We start from the raw sequence: 27,170 nt of genomic DNA, 5'->3' as shown, positions 1-27,170 counted from the left end.
AATAATAACATGGTGTTATTGTCAAAGTAATAACTTGTCATCAGCTGCCAAAACTTCCTAGATGCTACCAAATCTCCATCACTTCAACTAGAAGGTGGTTGAAGGGGAGGAAGTGGCAGAAATGATTCCAGCATGAATTGTGATCTTGGCACTTGTTCTTGCCAATGAGTTATGCTGCCTGTACATATGTTGTGGCTTAAATTCAAAACATTTCCAGGGTCAATATTGGATGTTGGGTTAAAATTACTAATATTATATTATCAGAAAATTGAAAACTCAGCACCTCTGGTTATTATTTCAAATATGTGGGTGACAGCCTGCAGTCAAGTTTATGAGACTATGTTTCGACTTTCTTCTTCTAGAGATTTAGCTCTTTATTGAGATGCAACTGCAGCAGCTATGTGCTTTTCCCTTACTATACTTAAATGAATTAATTTCTCATGTATTAGTAGGCCCTTATATTTTAATTTCCTGACAGCACTTCCAATCTAGTTGGGAAGACATTATCTGGAAACTAAGCCCAATATCATATATGAGTGGAGCTCTTCTGTGAGTTTTTTTGGGGGTTTCAGGAGTACCTAGACTTCTGGAAGGAAGCAGAAAGCAGGGGCCCTGTGGGAGGGACCCTGACTGTTAGATGGGGGCACAGGAACAGGGACACAGACAATGTTTGGTACTCAGAGTCATCCAAGTATGGGACAAGATGATTAATCAGAACAGGATCCAGGAAGCTTGCAAGAGATTGTGGGAGATAGACGGTGAGACACATGGCAAGAGGATCTATCTGCCTTGGTAAGAAGGATGTACTTATATGTCTGGAAATAGTTAAAGTGCTGGTCATGTGGGCTGAGATTTAGGGAAATGTGCAATGCCAATGTGATACTAAGGCAAAAACTCAATCCTACAATATAAACAGCAAGTGTGAAGGCAAGATATGGGGTACCCAGGGCTCACCTCATGCATGCCTGCTATGGAGTCTACAACAGGACTAACTTCAGGTCCAAATGTTGAGACTGATGTCTTTGTCACAGTTGAAGTCTATTTGGACCTGGTAGGGAAAGTGGTTTCCAAGAGAAAAATATTAAGGATGACCGGGGAAAGCAAGGGCTTAATTTCTGTCCAAGTTTTAGGGTCATTCCTATACTTTAATTGATTTTGCTGTGGTCTAACTATACATAAGCTCTTTTTTTTTGTTTTTTTTGTTTTTTGTTTTTTTTTTTGGACACTGAGACTTGTCTTTTCCTACTCCTCAGCTGGATTTCCAGTTTCCAAACCCTTGGCTTGATTTGGCAACAGTGGGTACTCCAATTCCTAATTTTCCACTTTGTATTCAGTTTGTATTCAGATTTTGTGTCTATTACACTGTGAGCTCCTTGAGGGCAGGAAAACATCTTCCTGATCTTTGAATCTTGAGCCTATACACAGTGCCAAGAATGATAGATTTTCAGCAAATAAAGGAATATCTAAATCTTCTCACAGGGCCTGGCCCAATAAATCTTAACCCTGTTTTTCCTTATGTCTTAATATGGCTCTCTGTGTGGTTATAGATATGAAAAGACATCATGCTAAAGCTTTGTTATAACCAGATAGGAATCCAGAGTTGACATAAAGCACAAACAACAAAGTCTTATGCATCAGAATTTGGCAAGTTTCTGAAATAAGGTGCCAGTAGCCTTTTTGATTTATTCAGTAGTGACTAATTTTAGCTTATTAGGAAGGGGAAATAAATTCAACTTTTTTTGACACACTCATCTGACAGTCCCTAAATCTCTTCTGTCCTAAGTGTTTTTTTTTTTCCATTATCTAACTGCCTAAGTAGGCAAAAGCCAACATAAGTCAGTCCCATCACCGTCTGTGCTCTAGAGACCTCCTTAGTTCTCACTCTTATTTTCTCCTGGATGTGTCAAGTTCTTACTAAAAAAGAGATCACAAAGTGTCTAGAATGCCTTTTGAAAACTCAGGGAATAAAAAAAATGGTCTTATTTGTTAAAACATACAAATTATCCACCCAATAGTAGCATTAAAAAAGAAATAGTCTCAATATTAATGTTGTTGGTGCCACATCATGTCCCCCCAGCACTCTCTGTGACAGGAGACTCACACAAACAGTTGTGTCTCTTTGCCTGAAGACTTTCTGTGGTTACAGGAGCAGGCCAATAGTGCTAGGGAGTTAGATGCTCCTGGGAGCAGTGCTTCACCAATGATGGATGTGGAGGTGATCATTAAATATCTGAGGTATTGCCTAGAGGTCCCCAGCAGTTCCATGTTGAGCCAGTTGCTCACAGTACACACTGTAGTTGCTTCTTTCCCTTCCCTGCCTTATTCCACCACTCATCTCCCAAATACACTATTAGTATTCAAAGCTTTGGCTGTGTGTCTGCTTTTGAGAACGCAAACAAAGACATTGGTTGGAAACAGACATGGACGGTCAATGTAATTTCCTACTGGATATTAAGATGAGCCCATGTAGGTAAAACCAGTATACCTAGGTCTTAGTATTCATGTGAACCCATTTGTGTAGCAGCTGGCTGATAAACTGGGGCAGTGTAGAGAGAGTCAGTGGGGTCCCCAATGCTGGTTCACATTTCTACCATTTAAATGAACGTCTTTTTCTCTGGTTATGTCTCTTATAAAATGATGTTCACGGTAGATGGAATTTTCTTTTTCTTGCCTTTTTTAAAATAAAATTACTCAGCAAAATGATAGGTTGGCAAGTATACTCAGCAATCAGCGGTTTTGTGTTTATAATTGTACCTGTCTGTAAAAATCCCAAAGTCCTAAACACATAGTTGTCATGGAAGATGCAAGGATATGGAAAATATATGGACATAGAAAATGTATAGTACCATATCGGCATTGCACATTTTCCTATACAGGACATAGAAATCCCGATCTGTATTCCAAATCTCAGCATCATGCAATATTTCCATGTAATAAATCTGCACATGTACCTCCATATTTAAAAGCTGAAATTTTAAAAAAGATATCTGAAGTGAAGAAATAAAGGAAATGCACCTGCAGTTTTGTAGGTGAGCAGGTAACAGTGCTGTCTACATATTTGGGAGGAAATCCATTAAGCTCTCTGGTCCTCTGTATCCTTTCGAGTGAAACAGGAGGCCGTCAGTGATCTCTGAGGCTTCTCCTAAGGTCTAGCAATCTTGAACTGCTCTGGCTGTAGGGCCTCTCAGACTGTAAAAATGAACATGTTCTCTTTGGTGGCCTCTCATCTCTTTTTTTTTTTTTTTTTTTCACATCTTTCTGCTTCCCCAAAGCCTGCCTTAAAGCCTGTTATGCTGTTTTTCCTAATAAACATGCATTCTGAGGACATGAAGCATCTCTTAATCATCCTTTAATCTGTGGTATGGGGGGTATTTATTTAAAATACTATGCAATAAGTGGCTTCTTTAGATCATGTGTGAGTCATTTTGTAGAGACTGGCTGAGTTGGCTGAGAACTGGGGGTGACATAGGGCCTGAGGAGAGCTGGTGCTCAGAAGTTGCCTCCAGAAGAAACGAAAACTTGAGGCAGAGAAAATTTGAGCAGAAGCCTATTTGGTCTAGGAGATAAGAAGTAGACAGACTACGTGAATTCAGGAAAGGCAGCAAACTAGGGGTGTTGTAAAGCCTGACCACTCCTCCCCACGTAGTAAACTGAGCCTCAGAAATCTAAAGTGTTCCCATCACCCAGGCAGTCAGCATAATACCCGATCCGTATTCCAAATCTCCGCATCATGCGATATTCCCATGTAACAAATCTGCACATGTACCTCCATACTTAAAAGTTGAAATCTAAAAAAAAGATATCTGAAGTGAAGAAATGAAGGAAATGTATCTGCAGTTTTATAGGAGTGCAGGTAACAGTGCCCTGGGTTTCTACCAGAGTGCTAAACCATTGCTTCCAACGTGGGAGGAGGAAAATGCCAGCGGTGACTTGCTTGCTCTTTAGAACGAAAGGGAAAGGGATGTGCAGATGGAGACTGGCCTCAGGCCCTACAGAGGGGAGAAAAGAGAGAGCACGTGTCAATATTAGCAGAGAGGAGGCACAAGATGTTGCTCTGTCGCCCAGGCTGGAGTGCAGTGGCTCGATCTCGGCTCACTGCAAGCTCCGCCTCCCTGGTTCACGCCATTCTCCTGCCTCAGCCTCCCGAGTAGCTGGGACCGCAGGCACCCGCCACCACGACCGGCTAATTTTTTTTTTTTTTTCGTATTTTTAGTAGAGACGGGGTTTCAGCGTGTTAGCCAGGATGGTCTCGATCTCCTGACCTCCTGATCCACCCACCTTGGCCTCCCAAAGTGCTGGGATTACAGGCGTGAGCCACCGCGCCCAGCCTTTTGTTGGTGTTTCTATGAGTCCTTCGAATTTTTGTGCTTTCTAAATTGTTTCACTAGTTTTAAAAGTAATACATATTAATTATTACAAATTTGGAAACTATGAAAAAGCAAGAACAAGTGAATAAATCACCAATAATTTCTATACTTTTTCAATTAATCATTTTTCTACTTCCTCCCTTTGATACTTGCATACGCTCTTTGTTGGTTTTAAAGCAGTGGTGTGTGTCTATGTGTGTGTATGTGTATATAGTTACAGTTTTTTACCCTGGTTTGTTTTAGTTAGTTTTATGTTGTGAATATTTTCCTAAATTATTAGTTTTCCAAAGCATAATTTTTAAAATGAAAAAATATTTCACTTAGCCACTTCTTGTTATGCATCTGGCACTTTGCTAGATACTGAAGTTACAGATATAAGTAGGACAGGACGAATTCCAGCTTTCTTGACTAAGACTTTAGAGCACAACCTCATGAACATTATTGGAATTAGAGTTTGTTCCCAGTAATGTCTCATTGAGAATGGCTTCAGGCTTGAGGTAAGCGGTGTGTGTGTGTGTGTGTGTGTGTCTGTTTTGTATAAACATTAGCGGTACAGAGAGTTACATCAGAGATGTTCTCAGTTTTGTCCTGGCCTGTCCTTCTTAAACTCCTGTGTAAACTGGAATAACCCAAAGATAGGCCACATGAACTTTCTGATGACAACTAGGCAGAAAAAAATCTCAGTATAAAGGAATAACTGATTTCTTCTCTAAACAAATCTTAAAACTGTGATGGGAATAGAGTACCTCCTTGCAGGATTATTGCTAGCCTAAAAGAAAGGACCCTTTGACTCAAGGCTTCCTCAGTTCATAAGATAGCATATAGGTTCAGGGCAGGGAGGGAGTCCTTACATGGGTCCTTCCTATCATTGTGTCAGAGGGATCTACGCGTGGGTTCTATGGTCGTGTAGATGTATCATGGTAAATGGAATGTCTTGCTATTTCAGGCATATCCATTTCTACCACATCAAAAGTAGCATGTCTACTAACTCTGTATGTTTTGGGATTTTAAAATTGATTGGATTGATTGCATTTTTTCTAAAGTAGCAAGAGCCTTCTCAGATAAGTCCAAAGTGCACAAACCATAGGTATACAGATGAATTTTCACAAATTGAACATACCATGTAACGAGCACCTAGGTCAGTAAACAGGGAGCATTATCAGCACCCAGAAGCCCCCATTGTGCCCCCTTGCAGCCACTGTTCCCCTCATCCAGGTAACTAACCCCTTTAAGCAGCCTGGATAACTTTTATCTTTTTAAAACTTTGTGGAGTTTGCTCTCTTTGTGTTTGGATTGTTTTCCTTAATATTATACTTATGAGATTCAAACATATTGTTGAGTGCAATGTTGTTGTTGTTTTTCTTAAAATTCTCATTGCTGTGTATATTTCATTGTAATAAATATACCACAGTTTATTTTTCATTCTACTGTTGATGAATATTGAGGTTTGTTCTAGTTTTGAGTTTTTAAGAATATTGCTGCAATAAAAATGCCTATAGAAGTCTTTCGATATGTAATATGCATACATTTCTGTTGAGGGCATACTAAAAGCAGAATTATTAAATCATAGGGAATACATATATTAAGCTTTGATAGATGTTGACCAGCTGTTTTTCAAAGTGGTTTTACTGACTTACACTCTTACCAGCAGTGCATGAGGGTTCTAGTTATTCATGCCCTTGCCAACATTTGGTATGTAGATATGTTTATATAGTTTTTGCCTTTTAACCATAGTATTTATAAGAAATAACCAAGATTTAAAATTTTGGGCAGTATGTTCAGAGAGCCTTTAATCATCTTTGTATCAATAATGTTTAATCAGAAGATATAAAACCAGATGCTTAGTAATATTCCATTCTTATTAAGAATGCAAAGATGTTATTTCAGAAGATAATAGTGTTTATATTAGTTTGTCTTTTTTCCTTTCCCCTGAACAGAACTCAGACACAAATATTAGTTTTTCTCTAATATTCACTTGACAAATAGCTAATAGTAACAAATAAACAGCTGCAGTCCCTTTTCACTCTGGCAAAATGGTTTACCTGAGCTCCGCTAGGAAAGCACAATGACATTCCATTAACCATAATTTAGCTACACAACCATAGACAATTGAGAAATGAACTTTAACAAATAAAATTTTATTGGAACACAGCCACACCCATTTGTTTACATATTGTCCGAGACAAAGTTTAGTAGTTTGCAGCAGAGAATACTTGGCCTGCAAAGCCTCAAATATTTACTATCTGGCTCTTTACAGAAAATGTTTGCTGACCCCTCCCCTAGCAGTATCTATTTTAATTACTAGCAAAATCTGAGAAGCGGGGTTAACATGCCGTTTAGTGAAAATTCCAAAGTCTCAGTCCTCATAGGTCTTCAATTAAAATAGATACCTCTATGGGTAGGGTTCATCAATTGTTTTCTGCAAATACTTGAGGAGATAAAGCTTTATTTGCGGATACTGGATTTGAACTTCATATATTTTTCATGTTTTATGAATTATTACTCTTCTCTTGATTTTCCCCCAGCCATTTAACAATGTAAAATCCATTCTTAGTTCATGAGAGGTACAAAAACAGACGTTGTGCTAAAATGTGCCTGCATGCCATAGCTTACTTATCCCTTCTCTAGGGTATTAATTGCTGATAGGCCCTATGAAGTCAGAGACCTTGTCTGCTTTGTTTCATTGCTGGAGCTCCAACCCTGGTATCACACCTCACGCAGAGTCTATGCTCCAAAATATTTGTGGAATGAAATACTACTGCCATGTTAAATTATGCAGCATGGCACAAATCCTATGTTGAAATTGAGCGGGCTTTATTTATTTTACTCTGCATATATGTATCATATGCCTACTATGTGTTCTCCTTTGTGCGAAAAAAGATATTATTTACAGGACCTGATGCCAGCTACTTGGAAGAAAAACTCATTAATGTGTCATTCATCTTATACTGCAAATGTCCTACATTCAGGACACTGGATATTAGTATAGTAAATTCATGTGTCTATGAATAGCCACAGTTATTATCTGTCAGGCATTTTGATGAGAAAATCAGGAGCATAACTTCTTAACAATGAAGTGGGAGATATTTTTTCCCTGTTCCCATGGGCAAACAAGAGAACAGCTAACATTTCTTTAGATAATGTCTAATAAATTATGCATAAGTTCAAATTTATAAACAAGTCAAATCTCAGCCTGCAACATGGGTTGATATAGTACAAGCTGGTAACACTTGAGTTTTCTTTTATCGTACTCATTATTAAAATAACTAGTCATCATATAAAATTTTTAGACATTTACAGAAGAATAAGGAAGAAAATAAATACCTAGTGAAATTATCACCAAGGTTACCAGAGTTGACATTTTGTTGCATCTTCCCTCACTTTATCATCTGTCTCTTCAGTCGGGACATGAGAAAACTACAAACTTCGAGTTAAACCTACTGGTATTCATGGTGGCTCATGCCTGTAATCCCAGCACTTTGGGAGGCTGAGGTGGGTGGATCACCCGAGGTCCGAAGTTCAAGACCAGCCTGGCCAACATGGTGAAACCCTGTCTCTACAAAAAACAAAAAAACAAAAAACTAAAAACAAAAAACACAAACATTAGCTGAGCATTGTGGTGTGCACCTGTAATCCCAGCTACTTAGGAGGCTGAGGCAGGAGAATCACTTGAACCCAGGAGGCGGAGGTTGCAGTGAGCCAAGAGTGCACCACTGCACTCCAGCCTGGGCAACAGAGCGAGGATCTGTCTCAAAACAAACAAACAAACAAACAAAAAACTACTGGTATTATATCCTCTTTTTGTTATTGGATAACTGTGTGACTTTGGGCAATTACTTAATATCTCCATGCCACAGTTTTCTTACCTGTAAAAATAGGATAATAACAGTATGTACCAATAGGGTATTATAAAGATTAAATGTGATAATACTGCAAATTACTTACCGTAAGTGCACGATAAAGGTTGGTCGTTATTAATATTTAAATTTATAAAACAGGCATCACACTAATTTGGTATTTTTTGTCTCCTCCTCCCCTTCCCTATTTTCCCCCTCCCTTTCCCTATTTCAGTTCTTCCCCTTCCCCTCCCTCTCCCTGATCTTCAATGGCATCACAATGTTCCCTTTTATGGGTATGCTCTCATTTACTGTAGAACAGTTAGGATTATTTTTCACTTTTCACTACTCTAGTTTTGTAGTAAATACCCTCGTGTATCCATGTATGTTAATTTCTCATTGAATCTCCCATTATTTCCACAGTATATTTTTGTAAAACGTAATTCCTGGGTTAAAATGTAAGCCTATTTTTAAACTTAAAAAAAATTAAAATTTGCCTTTAAAAAAGCTTATACCATATGATAGTCATAAAAGCAGTCTGTGAGACCGGCAGTTTTACTGCCATGTATCTTTTACTACTGGCCGTTACCTGATTCATGCCAGATAACACTGAGTTTGTACTAGGGACTACCATTTCTTGGCTAATGGCTGTTCTTCATCCTTACTTAGTAATAAAATCTCCAGTTTTTAGCTAAGGATGTAGGCGCAGGGAACAAATACAGCATTTCTCATATTCCCGTGCAGTTGAGTGTGGTCATATGATGCCGGAAAATATGATATTTGCAAATTCTAGCGAGAATAGGGAGAATTATAGGGAGAAAGGAGAATATTCCCCTTTCAAGGAGGGAAACGAGATCTTTTGCCCATTCCTCATTCTTACTGGCTAAAATGAAAGCATAATGGCTGCAGCTCTAACTATTGTGCACCATGGTGTGACCTTGGGAAAGGTCAATAGTGGAGCAGAAAAATAGAAGCAGCCTGCTTTCCTGACGCTGTAAAGCCCCCAAAGCAACTCAGGGCTTCTATCTTTTTAAGCTATTATTTGTGAGACTTTGGCTACTTCTTGATTCTGATTAAGAGTTTTCTTAATAACTTGCAAAAACTCTTTATAAATTAAGAAAATCCATTTCTGACAAATATTTCAAATATTTCTCAGGCTGATTTTTAATTTCATCCATGGTCTTTGTTAGATATAGATGTTTATTATTTTCATATATATTTAGAATAATGTCTACAGTACTTCTTCTGTGCTAAGCATTTTTCTAAACACTTTAAAATATTAACTCAATCTTCACGACAAATCTATAAAGTGGAAACTCATTAAATCCCAACGAGAAGGAAATTTAGGCATAGAGAATTAATTTACTTAAGGCCACACATCTAGCATGTGGCCGAGCTGGGATATGGGAGGTCTGATCTGGAACCCATGTCCTTACCTACCGTGCTATCTACTTCAGTTGTATCTCCTCCAAGTCAGTCTGCATTTGTGAGTACTGTGATCGTTTGGGGCTTGTGAGCCTTCTAGATTTTAAAATAAATATATATTTTTTTACTGTTTTGTTGATTGTTTTTGCTTTGTTTTTATATTTAACACTTTATGTAGAATTTCTTTTGATGGATGGTATAAGATAAAGTTCTTATTTGAAATTTTAAAAATATGAAAACTTTCCACTCACTTTTGAGCATGTATCCCTTTTTCACTGCTTGTTAAAATTTCCTTTTTTTAAAAAAAAGAAACTACATTCTCATACATTCTAGGTTACATTTCAAGACTACTTAGTCATATCTGTCTATCTATCTATCTATCTATCTATCTATCTATCTATCTATCTATCTATCTATATTTTGAGACAGAGTCTCACTCTGTTGCCCAAGCTGGGGTACATTGGCCCCATCTCAGCTCACTGCAACCTCTGCCTCCCGGGTTCAAGTGATTCTCCTGCCGCAGCCTCCCAAGTAGCTGGGACGACAGGTGTGTGCTACCACTCCCAGCTAATTTTTGTATTTTTAGGATAGATGGGATTTCACCATGTTGACCTGGCTGCTCTTGAACTCCTGACCTCAGTCCACCTGCCTTGGCCTCTCAAAACTCTGGGATTACAGGCATGAGCCACTGTGCCCTGCCTTGATCTATATATTGTTTCATGCTGTATTTGTTAAACAAATGTCTACATAATGCCTATTATGAGCTGGACATGCCATTTAAATTGTTGCAGTTTTATAATATGTTAGTCAGTTGAAGAATTAGGAGGTTCATAAATTTGGAAAGGAGAGCTTTATTTCTTATAAAGAGTTGTAGCCTACAGGGTGGCCATTTTGACAGGCTGGGAAGCCAGAAACAGGCAGTTCAAGAGAGGGGGAAAAGGGAACAGAAATTTATGCTGAGTAGGTTAGCTAAGTATACACATTCAACAGGTTATAGGAGGAGCTATGAATGTTCACGAAGGGGAGGCACAGGCACGCATAGTAGGCCAACATGTATGCAACATGAGTTCTGATGTTCACTTTGGGGTAGAGACTTAACATTTAAATGTATTACAATTAGACCCTGTACCTCAACAGGTGAAGCAGTGGACACAAAGTCCCTCTGTGTGCAGCCTCTATGGATTGGCTAGAACCACTCCATGGTCAGTGGTCTCTTACCAGGAAGGAATGCCGGTCAGTTGCTCTGTTAAAACTGCAAAAAGAGAGGGACAGCAGTCAGTGAGTTGGTTGAAAACGGTGGTGGAGCAAGTCTTTTGAAAGGGCTAGTTTCTATTTGGCACTTAGGGAAGAAAGCCTAATGGCAGTTAAGGAGTAATGAGGTATAATGAGGCATGCCCGACCTCCCATGCCATCATGGCCAAGAACTCAGTTTTAAAGGTTTCTCTGGGATCTCCTTGGCCAATAGGGTGTCTGTTCAGTCAGTTGAGGAGCTTAGAATTTTATTTTTATTTCTCATGTTTAACAGAGAGCAAGTTCTCACTCTTTGAAAACCATTATTCTTTTTTTTTTTTTTGAAACAGTCTCGCTCTGTCGCCCAGGCTGGAGAGCAGTGGCCCGATCTGGGCTCACTGCAAGCTCCGCCTCCTGGGTTCACGCCATTCTCTTGCCTCAGCCTCCGGAGTAGCTGGGACTACAGGCGCCTGCCACCATGCCTGGCTAATTTTTTGTATTTTTAGTAGAGACGGGGTTTCACCGTGTTAGCCAGGATGGTCTCGATCTCCTGACCTCATGATCCACCCGCCTCGGCCTCCCAAAGTGCTGGGATTACAGGCATGAGCCACCGCGCCCGGCCGAAAACTATTATCCTTTTACAAAAAAAGTTAAAAGAATATTCTTCCATTTGAGATTTGTTCTATTAATAATAGAATCTGTTTTGTGTATTACTTAAGCTCATAAATTAACTTGAAGTGATTGACTTATTTTAATGATTCACTCTTTACAGGTGGATCGTAGTATGTATCTCCATTTATGCAAGTATTTTTTCCTGGCTCTCTAGAGTACATATACTCAAGATTATTATCTGAGGTATTTGTACATATTTTGTTGTTATTCATTATCATATAGCTTTTTTTTTGATAAATAGAATACTTTATACTTTCTATATTTTTTTTATTTTGTGAGTTTACTAAATCTTGATTGATTTTAAGAATTTTTCAGTGGATTATCTTGAGTTTTATAAGAAAATTTTTGACCGGGCATGGTGGCTCACGCCTGTAATCCCAGCACTTTGGGAGGCTGAGGCGGGTGGATCACGAGGTCAGGAGTTCAAGACCAGCCTGACCAACATGGTGAAACCCCGTCTCTACTAAAAAATACTAAAATTAGCCGGGCGTGGTGGCATGTGCCTGTAATATCCCAGCTACTCAGGAGGCTGAGGCAGGAGAATCGTTTGAACTTGGGAGGCAGAGGTTGCAGTGAGCCAAGATCATGCCACTGCACTCCAGCCTGGGCGACAGAGTGAGACTCCGTCTCAAAAAAAAAAAAAGAAAATTTTTGTGTCCTCTTTTCTAAATGATATTAATATTGTTTCTTGTTTTATTGCCTCGCCCAACAGTTCCAGATCACTGAAAAAGTAAGAATATAGTTAAAAGAGGCATTTTTGTTCTACTTAGGAATTAATGTTTTTGTGTATGTTTATTGATAATTAACATTTTTCATTTCAACCAAAGTGAAGTCACAGTCTTCTCATTTATACTTGACAGAAAATATCTTAGAAATAGCTACTGAATTTTATGAAATGCATCTTTGACACAGATAGTTTATGTTTCTTTGATTTTTGATATGATATATATTTAATATTTGTCTTAAGTCATATGCACATTCTAATGAAAACTCTACTCGTCATGTTGTGGAAGGTTGAAATAGTTAATGAAATTTTTTGCTAGTACTTGATGTGGAATTTTTGTTCTAATTTTCATAAATAGGATTGGGTTCTAAATTTCCTTTTTGTGCCACCTTTGTCAGGTATGACAGTTATTTAGCTTCCCAATATGAACTAGGTAGTTACCTATTTTTTTCTGTCATTTGAAACAGTTTATAGATCTTGGCGATTATCTGTTTTAAAAAAGTATTTTAAAGAGTTCACCAGTGAAATTGGACTGGACTCTCTTTAAATAAATTAAAAAATGCCATCAGAGTTTATGAAAAAAATTCTTAAAAGTACCAAAGATGTGACAAATAGTAAGAAATTGTCATGCATACATTTAGTGAAGATGGGAACACAGAGATGTAGGTAAAATAGTGAAGCCAATTTTTAATTTTATTTTTAAAATTGACCTATATTTTAAACTTTACATTGTATACATTTAAGGTGCACAATTTGATGATTTGATATACATGTACAATGTGAAATAATCACCACAAGCACACGAATTGACATATCCATATGTCTTCTCAGCTCTGAGTCTAACTGGAGATCAGAAACCCCCTTTGCAATGAGAGGATCGGCTCATTCTGGCACACTGGTTTTGAGTTTTTAAGGTGTCCTATTTGTGGATGGGGACAGAAAACAAAAACAGGAAGTAAAAGAGGGGAAGCCTCTAAGTTCAGACACCAAAATGTTACAATTAAAACATTTCCCACCACCCCACATCCATGGGGCTGCAAGGAACTTCACCTGCTACCAGGTGCTATTTTAAGTGCTTTTCATACATTAACTTAAGTGATTTTCCTAGCAGCCCTATGTGGTAAAAAGCTCCTATACTCCCTTGTTACATCCATTCTTAAACACTTCTTTTTATCTAATTTTTACATCTCAAAGGGATCGATCAATAGCATTCTACACTTTTGGTTGTTAATGGGTTTTTTTCCTTTCTTTGAGTCACATATAGTGTTGGCGGGTGGAATTGAGGCAATGACACTGTTTTGTCCTCATTTACAGATGAGAAACCTGAGATAGAGACATATTAGTTGGTAGAATATTAGAGCTGGTAGTTGGTAGAATAAGGGTTTGAACCTAGGAGGTCTGGCTCCAGAGTTTTGGTTCACTCCCAGAGTCCCATCCATATTGCTGCAAGCTTTCCACAAGCTCCTTTACTGTATCCCTTCCTCTTAGGCTTCTTATGCTCACTGGATTGTGGTGCATTTGGCTGCTCTAAGCTTTATGACTTGCTTAGATTACCAGACCTGCTTGGACTTTCTGAACCTCATATCCTTGATGCCTGCCTACCACCCTGGTCTGCTCTGCTGCCCCAGGGTCTTGAAATCCAAGGTCAAGCCTCATGCCTGTCATATGCCCACCTCTTGCATCTAATTCCTCATCAGCTTATCTCTTAGCCTCATCTTGGCCTTCTGTGCCTGATTTCTGTTTCCCCTGTGTAATTCACTGGTTATCTCAATGTCATTAGTGCCGATAATGATAACAGGAAGGAGATATGCGAATGGGGGTTCCTGAAAACGTGCTTCCAAAAGGTTTTGACTAGCATACCAATCAGTTATGAATATAGAGTCCGGAGATAAATTCAAGCATTCACACATTTGTTCACGTATATACAAACATGATAGTGCTATGCCTTTATAACTAGTTATTTGATATAAATTATCTCCCACAGATACTTAAATATATTCAAAATGTTACACAAATAATTTAGGGGCTGGGTTCAGGGACCTTGTCTTGTAGTCTCTGTCTGTCCTGGAATTTACTACAGATTTTTAGATGCAGTGAGTGCTCGGTGTGTTTGGATGGGATTCATTGCCTTGAAATGCATTTGGGTCCAAGAAATGACATTATATCCCGTTTGCATTTATTGTTCAGCATTTCTGAAGTATCATTTCCTGCCTAGGTGGGAAACCTTTCTGTAAACAGAACACTTTCTTTCTGATCTGAGCCTGTTCTATACAGTTAAGAGAGAGAACAATTTCTCAGTGTGGCCTCAAGGGCAACTCTCTGGATAAGGACGATGACTCATCCTCCCAGGGTCTTCCTGCTGAAACGCTGCAAATAAATATATTCTGCAGAGGACGCAGAGTACTGTGGTACGAATAACAGAAAGCCCAACCCTTCTGGACAAGGATGATTTGCAGCCACAAAACTGTCAGCCACAGCTGAGAAACCCCTTCCAAAGGAAGAATCAGCGGATTAAATGGTGCTCCTGCATGTTTTGCCACTTTAAAATGGTGAAAGCTTACTTACTTAAAATTTTAAAGAATTTGCTTAATTGCAGAGCCTGGAAGGCAACACTGAAATGCAGAGATAATAAGAAAACATCAGGGCTAGAAGACTAAGGATCTTGGTGAAACATATTAACAGTGCTGAACCAAAAGAGGTGTTTAGCTATATTTATGCAAATAGCTTGTTTTTTGATAATACTTGTAATTATATAATTACTGGGAAATACAAGAACACAGGTTTTTTTTTTTTTTTTTATCTCTCAACCTAGGTGGTAAACTCCTTATTGAATATTTTCTCCAAGGATGAGAACATAAGGGACAATAGGTCATGTAAAATATATTCCTTTAACAAAGCTTTATTAACTTGCTCGTATTTGTCATGGCCATGCCAGGTGTGGGAGTAGGATGAGGGCTTGTGTATATAGCTGGAGAAGAGCCCAGAGGTACCCACAATCCATTGCAGAGCAGCTTTGTAAGCACCGGGAGACATAAGAACACATAAGAGCCCCATACTTGGGCGAGGGGATGGTAGTGATCAGGAAAAAGATAGATACGGAGCTGTGTTTGGAAAGACAGGCTTGAGTTCCCTGGATGAAGAAAGGTGGAATTAAGGTTGATTATTCCAGATAAAATGAGCAGCTTATGCAAAGAAACAAAGTGTGAGACCCCATTTTCCCTTTGGAGAACTATAGGTAACGTTCTGTATAGCTAGAGCTTAAAGGGAGAAGGGAAGCATGACAAGGCTGAAGTGGAGAACAGGTAGACATTGAAAGGCCATGTCTTCAGTTGGGTTTCTCCAGAAACAGGCCCTGAGATAAAAACTTTAAGGTCAGTGGTTCATTTGGGAGGTGATTCCAGGAAGCACTGTTAGAAGAGGGGAAGTGAAAGCAGATTACAACTGTGGGCAACTGGGCATCTATCCACTGGGGACCTCTGGAGAGACTGTGTGTCTCTGAGTTATCTCACTTGACAAATGGGAACTGGGATCTATATCCACCCAACTCCCATCTATTTTTGGGTGAGGGCTGCTCCCAGGAGAGTAACTCCCTGACACTGGGGGCTTTCCCCTGAGGCTAGAAAAAGCCCTGAGGCAGAGACGTACATGTGCTTGTGGTAACAAGCTGGTGGCATGTATAAGAAAGATGAGTGCTAAGAGGATAAGGATGGGACACTAATAGTATCTAGTCTAGTATAGGCCATGTATGCCATGCTAAGAATTTAGGCTTTTAACCTAAGGGAAATGAAGAACCGCTGAATTATTTTAATATGGAGGGTGGTGATGTGATGAGATTCGCATTTTAGAAACATTTTTTTTTCTGGTACCAGTTAGAAGAATGGATTACAGTGGTCTAAGAAAAGTGGTAGAAATAGGCAATTAGGATGCTTTGCAGTAATTTAGAGGCAAAATCATGAGAGCCGGAAGCATTGGTGTGCTGGTGAATGTTTAACAGTTGGCTCACACACATACACAGAAATCCTGATTTGTATGGTTTGGTGATACTTCCAGCATGGCCAAGTTCCAGCTCCCAGTGTGCTGTCACTGAATGCTGAGTCAGGAGGAACTAGATGTGCACTATCATCTCTTACTCCACCACACCACTGGGCCGACTGTGATTGTGTGAAGAATAAGGAAACTATTTGAAGAGAAATTGAGTAGAATCATAACTGACGGGGGATGGGTAAGATGTTATGAGGCAAAAAGAATGACACTCAGATTTTTGGCTTCTATAACTAATTAGGTGATGGATCCTTCATTGAGATGGGAAATTTAGAATAATGATAATATCAATGATAGTAGTGGCAATAGCAAATAGAATGCTTGCTATGTGCCAGGCACTACTTTAAGCCTTTTAAACACATTAACTTAGATAATTTTCACAAAAATCTTATAAGCAAGTTATCATTGTTATAACCATTTTACCGATAAAGAAACCGAGTTGCAGAGAGGTGAATTCATACACCCAAGTTGTTATGTGGCTGAGTCAAATATCATCAGATATCCAGTTAGTGTTCAGATTTGCCTGATTGTTTTATAAGTACTTTCACAGTTGCTCACTCAAATCCATCATTCTTTTTCATTTATTAGCTGAAATTTTTCTTATAAATGAGATTTTTTTTCATGAATTGTTTGGTAACTTTGATGTATAGTTTTGTGACAGAAAAGCAGGGCAAATGCTTGATTCTTTCCCTTTAGCTGCCAGTTTCAGAATAGTGAGTAGGTTCACTAACACCTCCAAAGATGACCACTGAGTTTTAGAAATTCATCGAAAAGTGGGTGAAGGATATGAACAGACACTTCTCAAAAGAAGACATTTATGCAGCCAACAAATATATGAAAAAAAGCTCATCATCACTGGTCATTAGAGAAATGCAGATCAAAACCACAATGAGATACCATCTCAAACCAGTTAGAATGGTGATCATTAAGAAGTCAGGAAACAACAGATGCTGGAGAGGATGTGGAGAGATAGGAATGCTTTTACACTGTTGGTGGGAGTGTAAATTGTTCAACCATTGTGGAAGACAGTGTGGCGATTCCTCAAGGATCTAGAACCCGAAATACCATTTGACCCAGCAATCCCATTACTGGGTATATACCCAAAGGATTATAAATCATTCTACTGTAAAGACACATGCACATGTATGTTTATTGCAGCACTGTTCATAATAGCAAAGACTTGGAACCAACCCAAATGCCCGTCAATGATAGACTGGATAAAGAAAATGTGGCACATATACACTATGGAATACTATGCAGCCATAAAAAAGGATGAGTTCACGTCCTTTGTAGGGACATGGGTGACGCTGGAAACCATCATTCTCAGCAAACTAACACAAGAACAGAAAAACAAACGCCTTATGTTCTCACTCATAATTGGGAGTTGAACAATGAGAACACATGGACACAGGGAGGGGAACATCACACAGTGGGGCCTGTTGGGGCGTGGGGAGCTGGGGGAGGGATAGCATTAGGAGAAATACCTAATGTAGATGATGGGTTGATGGGTGCAGCAAACCACCATGGCACATGTATACCTGTGTAACAAACCTGCACGTTCTGCACATGTATCCCAGAACTTAAAGTGTAATGATAATATAAAAATTACCATATGAATACCTGGGTTGTTTTTAACAGCTTTACTGAAATCTAATTTGTATACCATAAAATTAACCCCTTTAAAATGTACACTTCAATGGTTTTTAGTATATTTACAGAGTTGTGGCACCATCACCACAGTTGAATTTTAGAATATTTCCATCATCTCCAAAAGAAACTTCATGAATACATAGAATTTTTTAGAAGATGTTTGATGTGTTTCAATGCATTTTAGTAGTATTCTCTTGAGGTTCAAATTGTGCCATATTTGGTCAGTGGGAGCCCCTTTGAGATAGGTTTCTATACCAAGTTACAGTGAAAATAAAATGAGAGAATCATTTTCAAGATGCCTAATATTTTGGGGATGCTAAGATTGTGGTCATCAACCTTGGATGCACGTTAGAATCACTGCAAGAACTTTAAGACATCTTGATACGTAGTTCATTCCCCATACCAATTACAGCAGAAGCTCTGCAGGTGATATCCAAGCATCAATACTTTTAAAATCCACCATGTGGATTCCAATGTCACGTCATGGTTGAGAACCACTGAACTTTGAGGATGTGAATTAATTTCCTTTCTTTCTCCCTCTCTCTTTTCCTATTCCCTGCTCAGCCTTTTCTCTCTCAATCCTTGCTTCCAATCCCAGTCAACTATATCACTTTTTGGCCCAGTCACTCAAGCAAGCGACCGTAATCATTGGATACTTTTTTTTCTCCAGCATTCTTTAAATCCAAAGGGTTTTATGAAGATGAATGGCCAGATCATATTTTTACTATAAAAAGGATACTTCTGTCAACAATGTGAAGAAGATATTGATGAATCAAGGGAAAGTACTCACTATTTAAGTGCTTGTCCGGGACTTACTGTAATAACCTTTACATTCCTTAGCATGATATTGTAGGCTACCCATGACCCAATCTCAACCTCTGTTATCAACCTTATTACACACTCTAAATCTCTGTGCCCTTCAGTATGGTCATATTTGTATACATTTTCTCTAACACCTTGCCACAGAAAGGGTGGCCTGTCATGGACCTGTAGCATTGGAATTCCCTGGGATCTTGCTAGAAATACAGGATTTCAGGCCCCACACATAGGCCCAACTGAATCCACTTTGCATTTTAACAATATTCCCCAGTTGATTCGTAGGCACATTAAAGTGTGAGAACTTTTCTCTAACATACCATGCACTTTCCAGCCTTTTCTTCCCTCCTTATGCCCTGTTCTTTCTATACATGTCAGTTCTTCCCCTTTTCTCTTTTGATTCATCCTTGAAGCCTTAGTTCAAATGCTGTTGCCCTGAATTCTTCATTGATTTCCCACGTTCCCACCTCTGAATAGAAGGGCTCTTTTCTGCCTCACAGCTTTGGTGGTATGTTTGTCATATTATTCTCATAAAACCTTAATTTGGGTTTTTTAGTGACTCAGGTACATGAGAGATAACTGTATTCAAAGCTCTTAAGTGCAATAATCATGCCTTATTCATTTCTTTATCCACCTAGCACTGTACTTTGCAGATATTAGAATTTATATTTAAAAAGTAAAAAGGGGAATACATGAATGAATAAACCTGGTTAGAGAATGTCAGCATCTGCTTTCCCTGACCCTTTCTGTAGAAGTCACTGATGTCTTCAACTGGCACACTCAGCCAGTTTATTTTTCTATCCAGTCTTGACCAAGGAAAGCAGCTTATATTAACATCACACCCGCTAGATATTGATGTCTGGAATTACTGTGAACATGAACTCTACCGTGTCTGGTGTGAGCTCTACCGTGTCTGGTGTGAGCTCTGGGCACTGCATGCTCACTGATCTGCTTCCTTTTCCCTATTCCCAACCCCCTTCCAATCTCACTGTGTGCACCCAGCATGTCAAACTAAATTTATTTCTATGCTTGGTTTGAAATCTCATTCTTCTTCTGTCTTCTACCACACTCAGTTCACCCTCCCTGGATATATATATGTTACATGAAATCACCAACATAGTACTTTTGAACACTGCACTTTAGACTGCTGGTCAATGCTGTCCACCAACCCACACACAGACACACATATGCACACACCACATGGACAGGTTGCTTCCTTTAAACCAGTCTTAAAATTATCCTGCTTTTTTCCTGTGGCTCCTGCTTGAGCTTATTATGGAGAAATGTAGTCTTTGAGACTTTGACTTGGGCTTTGGGACATAGGGACTGAAGCTTGGACAATTGTGGCTTTACCAAGTACTACGAAAGCTGGTCTATTTTGTTAGGAAGTATTTTTTTATGAAGAGCCTTAGCACTATGCTGAGGTATTTGTGCTGTGTTTGCATTGTGCTGGTAATTCCACCTATGCTATGCCTTCTTGTAACTACTGTCTTAGTCTAACTTAGGTTGCCGTAAGTACCTAAGTACATAAGTACTATGGAATGGTTGCTTTATAAACAACAGAAATTTATCTCACAGTTCTGGAGGCTGAGAAGTCCAAGATCAAGGCACTGGCAGATTCAGTGTCTGGTGAGGGCCCAATTCCTCATAGATGTCTTCCCAGAGTAACCTTACATATGGTGGAAGAGGAGAGGGATCTCTCTGGGGCCCCTTTTATAAGAACACTAATCCCGTTCTTAAGGGTTTTACCCTCATGACCTAATCACTCCCCCAAAGTCTCCATCTTCTAATACTACTACATTCAGGGTTAGGATTTTAACATGAATTTTGGGAGGACATAAACATTCAGTCCATTGCAGCTACTTAGGGCTTAATAAATTGATTCATATCTCATTAATGTTTCTAACTTATTTCTATAGACCCACAAGTATTATTACTGCCAATATATCTCCTAATTTAGTGTTGTCCTGTATCTCTAAATTGTCCAAAAACTAATGGCTTACCTCACTTTTAGGGGCAGGAACTCAGTCCTCCATCCGTTCTAGATGGGAGGAGAAATGGTCTCTCCACTCCTGTTACCTTTTGCTGCCATATAGTATTATATGAAGCATTGTCCTGTGACATCCTGTTTACTCCAGGGTAATATGTCTGCTGACCCAGGTTCTCATATAGGCTGCAATGGTGTGCCAGATTTGGTCTCCAAAGCAACAACTCTCTTGGATTCATACTCACATGCATATCTCTTATCTGCAGATATCACTAATGCTAGTGTATCTGGGTCTGAAGGGCCTTCTAAACATAAGTCGTATGCTGATTTTTTTTTTTTAACTACTCATTTTTTTTTTCTTTTTCCAGACGGAGTTTTGCTATGTCGCCCAGGCTGGAGTGCAGTGGCGCGATCTCGGCTCACCGCAACCTCCACCTCCCGGGTTCAAACAATTCTCCTGCCTCAGCCTCCCGAGTAGCTGGGACTACAGGTGCCTGCCACCACACCTGGCTAATTTTTGTATTTTTTAGTAGAGATGGGGTTTCACCGTGCTGGCCTGGCTGGTCTTGAACTCCTGACCTCAAGTGATCTACTCGCGTCGGCCTCCCAAACTGCTGGGATTACAGGCATGAGCCATCGTTCCCAGCCTTAACTACTCATTTTATACGTCTAGCCATGTCTGTGTTCTTGGACTAGATTTACTGATTTTTCTTTGCCTATATAATGAATTCCACTCCCTAAATTTGACCTATGACCTTTATCTCCCAACACCAGTTGTTGTTCTTAACTCAGCAGGTTGTTGTAATTCTCAACATTGGGAGATCATGACATTTGCATATTTCTGGATACATGTCAAAATTGTTTTAAGAATTGTTTTAAGAATAGGTAGTGGGTTCCCATTTTATTACGCAATAGGAAATAATTAAAATACTGTTAAACCAAATATAAGTTGGCCATGGATAGGTCAATCATGTGAATATGCCATGAAGTAAAGGTTATAATGAATCCAATTCTGTGTACCTGGGTTGTAAATAAATCATTTTTCAGTTTTGGTCATACAACTATTTTTTCCCTTCATAATCCAAGTGACACCAAGTAGAAAAGTAGTTCACAATTTTATCTTAGACAATTTCATATCCATCTTAGAACACATTAGCCTCATTAGTAAGAAATCTGAACTTCATCAATCCGTCTCCCCTTTTGGGGTAAGAATCAAACTATAGGCTCTCTGGGGTGTGGAGAAGAGAGAACTTTTCCTCGAAACCCCTGCTTTTAAAACAAAGGGAGTCAAATGCCTGCCGCCATGTGCAACTTTGGGTCAAAATTACTGGAGATTCCTTTAGAGAGTTAGTCTGTTCAATATTTAGCTAAGTATGTGTGAAATATTATGGGTGATCTTCAAGGCTAGCACCTTGCAAACACTAGTTCTAGAAGACTTTTAAAAATATTGGTAGTAGAGAATAATGTTACCTCTTTATTGAGACACGCCTGCAGCACACATACTGCATGCATGCCTCTCAGTTAGGCTCCAGATCAGTTCCTTGTTGCCATACTTTTTAAGTTTTATTAGCATCTGCAGACTATGAAAACTCTTCTGCATGGAGGAGTTGGTGTTGCCAAGTCTCATCTAAACTTCATCTAATTTCAGCTCTTCTATTTGTTGAATTCCTGAACCCCACACCCATGACCCAATTCTCTGGGCGAACAGTATACTCTGCCAAATGTTGCCCTCATTGGAGGTGACTGGCCATGGAAATGAGTAAGAATTGGCTACCGAATGGTTATTCTCTACTTGGTTTCTTCGTGGAAGAAGGAACAAGAACACGGCTGCTGTTGGGATATTGGTATATCCAAGGAGTATGACTACATTTACTCCCATTTAATTATTTTCCCCAAAGGCCAACAACAATACCTGCTCACTATAAGCATTCAGAAAACAGAAAAGTTTCAAGAAGCAGGAAGAAAAGACTCACCTATGATCCCAACACCCAGAGGTAATAATTTACCATTTTTGGTGTATCTTCTTTGTCTTTTCCTATGTGTTGCCTTATGTAGATATGTAACAGGTTGTGGTTTAAACCGAAGCTATACCCATTGTTTGGAGTCAGGCAGGTGCGATAAATTTGTAGGTGGCTCACCAGAAATCTATTTGCATGATGAACCTACATTAAGCAGAAAATATAACCATTGGGTACTGGGTTTAATACCTGGGTGATGAAATAATCTATATAACAAACCCCGTGACATGAGTTTACCTATGTAACCAACATTCACATATACCCCTGAACCTAAAATAAAGGTTAAGAAAAAGGGAAGCCTTATAAGACCTAACAAATAAGCAAATGAAAAGATGCTGAAAATTGTTAATCACGAGGAAAATGCAAATTAAAATTACGATGAGATATCATGACACAACCATTAGAATGGCCCAAAGTGAAAAGTCTACCATTGCTAAAGATATAGGGCAACAGGAACTCATACACTGCTGGTGGAAACATAGAACAATATAACTACTTTGGAAAACACTGGTGGCATCTTAAAAAGTTAAACATGTACCTACAATATAATCCAGACATTTCACTTCTAGGTATTTATCTAGTGAAATAAAAACGTATAACACACATAGACTTATACATGAATTTTCATAACAGTATTCAACATAGTAGCCAAAATCTGAAAATAAGCCAGTTGTCCATCAACACGTGCACAGATAAACAAACTTTGGTATATCTATACAATGGAATACACACAACTTATATGAATCTCATAATACTTGTGCTGAGTGAAAGAAGGCAGAGGAAAATAAGAGTTCATAGTTTATGATTTCATTTATATAAAATTCCGGAAAATGAAAACTGATCTCTAGTGAAAAAATTGCAGATTATTGGTGCTTGGGGATAGGGGTTACAGAGGGGCAGAATGGAAGGATTACAAAGGGACGTAAGGAAAGATATGGAGGTGATGGGTATGTTCAATACCCTCCTTTGTAGTGACAGCTTCACGAATATATACGTATGCCAAAATTTGTCAGATACTCACTTTAAATATGTGCAGTTTATTGCATGTCAAGGACAGGTCGTGAAAGTTATAAAAACATTATTTCCTGGACGAGACACCGTATTAGTCAGGGATCATTGGTTATAAATTACAGAAAGTGACTTGGTCTCAATTAAATTAAAAGGAATTTATTAAATGGATAAGGGGAATTTATAGGACTGTTAGGAAGGCTGAAGACCAAGACCTGGAATGGAGCAGAATAAAAGACAATTTCAAAGACCCAGAAAACAGGAAGGAGAGGACTACCTCATACCTGGCACCATTTGGTTAGAGTGCCTGTGATGCTTGATGACTACCTCCTGCCATTTTCAGGCTAGAGTAATGGGATAATGGACTTACAGCATTATCATTCGGTTAAAGAGTAAAATTCCATTGAGGGAGTATTCTCCTTGGCTGGGAGAAAGGGGCTATGGCTAATTTCTTAGGGAAATCACGGTGCTATTAGGAAGGGAGAGGAGATGCTGGGTACCATTTTAAAATAAAAACAAAATAATGAAAAACAGGCTGGGTACAGTGGCTCATGCCTGTAATCCCAGCACTTTGGGAGGCTGAGGCAGGGAGATCACTTGAGCCCAGGAGTTCCAGACCATCCTGGGCAACATGGTGAAACCCCATCTCTGTAAAAAATACAAAAATTAGCCAGGCATGGTTGTGTGCACCTGTAGTCCTGGCTACTCGCGGGGCTGAGGCATGCTTGAGCCGGGGGAGGTCAAGGCTGCAGTGAGCCAAGATTGCGCCACTGCTCTCCAGCCTAGGCGACAGAGTGAGAGCCTGCCTCAAAACAAAAACCAAAAGACCCCAAATGCCTACACTCTTGAGAACATTCGCATTCTGTTCCAGTTATTATTGATCCATAACAAATCACTCTTAATGATATCCATTTTTCTGAAGACTTTTTCATCCATATCCTTTTTTTTTTTTTAATTTCTGTAAGTTGTTTTTCTCCTTTCTTTGGTACCTCCTTGAGTAGCTTACTACTCAACCATCTGAATTCTTTATCTGGCAAATCAGAGATTTCTTCTTGGTTTGGATCCATTGCTGGGGAGCTCTTTTGGGAGTGTTGTAGAACCTCGTTTTGTCCTATTACCAGAATTACTTTTCTGGTTCTTTCTCGTTTGGGTAGATTGTTCCAGTGGAAAGGCCTGGAACTCAGGGGCTGCTGTTCAGATTCTTTTGTCCCACGGGGTGATCCCTTGATGTGGTGCTCTCCCGCTTCCCCTGGAGATGGGGCTTCCTGAGAGCTGAATTGCAGTGATTGTTATTGCCCTACTGGGTCTGGTCACCCAGCAGGGCTACCGGGCTGTGGACTGATGCTGAGGAATGTCCGCAGAGTCCTGTGATGTGATCTGTCTTCGAGTCTTCTAGCCATGGATACTGCTTGGGTGATGGGTTCACCAGAATCTCAGAAATCATCACTAAAGAATGTGTCCAAGTAACCAAACACCACCTGTTCCCCCCAAAACAATTGAAATCATAATAATAAATCACTCCTAAACTTAATAGCTTAACATAACAAAAATAATGTCATTATTTCTCATGTGGGTCAGGAAATTGAGGAAGGACTTGGTTGGGTGGTTTTGGCCCCAGCTCTCTCTATATTTGCAGTGACATGGAGCTGGAATAGTAAGGGGCTGAAGCATCTTGGGCCTTCCCGGGAACATTTCTCTTCTTGTAGCCTCAGTTTTCTTTATGTGGTTTCTATTCATGAGCTAGTCTGGGCTTCCTTACAGCACAGCAGCCTCATGGTGGTTGAAGTAGTCAAGAGAGAACATTCCAGTTGATGAGACAGAAATTACATTGCCTTCTGTGACCCACACTCAGTGTCACTTCCACCTCATTCTGTTGGTTACAAACAAGTCACAAGCCTACCCACATTCAAAAGGACAGGAGAAATACCCTATCTCTGGATAGGAATAATGTTAAGGTCACATTTTGAAGAAGCACCTGTGATGGGAGACATTGTTGCGGCCATCTGTGGAATATACTGCTACGCTTGCTCTGAATAGTTAGGACATTTCAACTCTTCTGGTCTCAAAGTGTGTAACTTAGCATGCTGAATTACACAATCCTTGTGAGATGGCGTATATAAACATGAAATCAGTCTTCTGCTTTCTTAGAGGCAGTATAACTTTCTATATGATTCTTAAAGATCTGTTGAAAGCTCGACTCCAAATTTTCCCTTGGCAATGCCTAGAGAAGACATGTCATGGTAAAGAGCACTAGAATGATATTTTTAAACTCTAGGGTCCTATCCTGTCTTTGTTATAATCCTTGGCAACTGAATCTCAGTTTAACTCTCTGTAAAATGGAAATTCTATTTCTCCTATGCACTCCACAGCTTTATGGTGAGGAGCAAATAAGGTTGTTAGTGTGAAAACACTAAAAATGGAAAAAGGTCACATAAAAATGAGATACTGCTATTGTCCTTTTAAGTAATTTTAATGTTTCACAGCCCACTGAGGCAGGAAGCTTTTCCTAATATCTGACTTAAATATATTTAGCTGCCGTAGTTCTCTGTAACCAACCAACTTGAAGTTGGTTGTGCTTAATTCTCTGTGTTGAAATGGTGACAGAGTCACATGCTCTGTTGTTTTCACTGTATTGCCACCATATAATTTGATTTGTATTCTGTGCATCACATAAGCCTATTGCTCAGCTAGCAAACAATTCTGATCTTCTGGCTTCTAGCATTATCATTCAAAAATCCCCAAATCATTTTCCTGATCACTGCATTGCATTGCTATGGCTTAATACAGACTTTCTGTTTTGGTTCATTGTCTCTAGACTTATTATTTTACATTTGTCTACATTAATCTGCATTCTCTGTTTATTGGCCCAGTCACCATAAGGTGCCAATCCATCTGAATCATGCCGTTGTATTTTTTTTCTACATAGTGTGTATATACCATATAAAACTAATAAAAATCTATGTACCTTAGAGGAGGTCATGAATATTTTATTGGTTAAACTTCAGGGTCAGACTAACACCTCAAAACAGGTCAAGTCAATGTTCAGGATACCAGGCCACTGAGCAGAGCAGAGCTTCCAGGAGGAAAGCAAGCCAGTATTTTCCAAGGGAAAGCTTTGATAAAACCTGGTTCACTCTATAAATTTGTACTATATTCTCTGGTGGCCTAGGGCTCATAATTTTAGAACTCTCATTTTATCTCTGTTTAAATACCCATGTTATAGTACCTTTAAAATATACTTTCCTGAAAAGGAATATGATCCATTCGAAATGAGACTGCCTATGTCAGAAAACCAATTAGCTCGGACCACTGTTAAAAAAGTTGCTTAAGAATTAAACACATTTAATGAAAATTAAACTCAAATGACGGCTGTCTTCATTCATGCAAAACATGTTT

This window comes from Pan paniscus, chromosome X (assembly GCF_029289425.2).
Source record: "Pan paniscus chromosome X, NHGRI_mPanPan1-v2.0_pri, whole genome shotgun sequence".
In the NCBI taxonomy this organism is placed as follows: domain Eukaryota; kingdom Metazoa; phylum Chordata; class Mammalia; order Primates; family Hominidae; genus Pan; species Pan paniscus.
Note: the sequence above shows the minus strand (reverse complement) of the source record.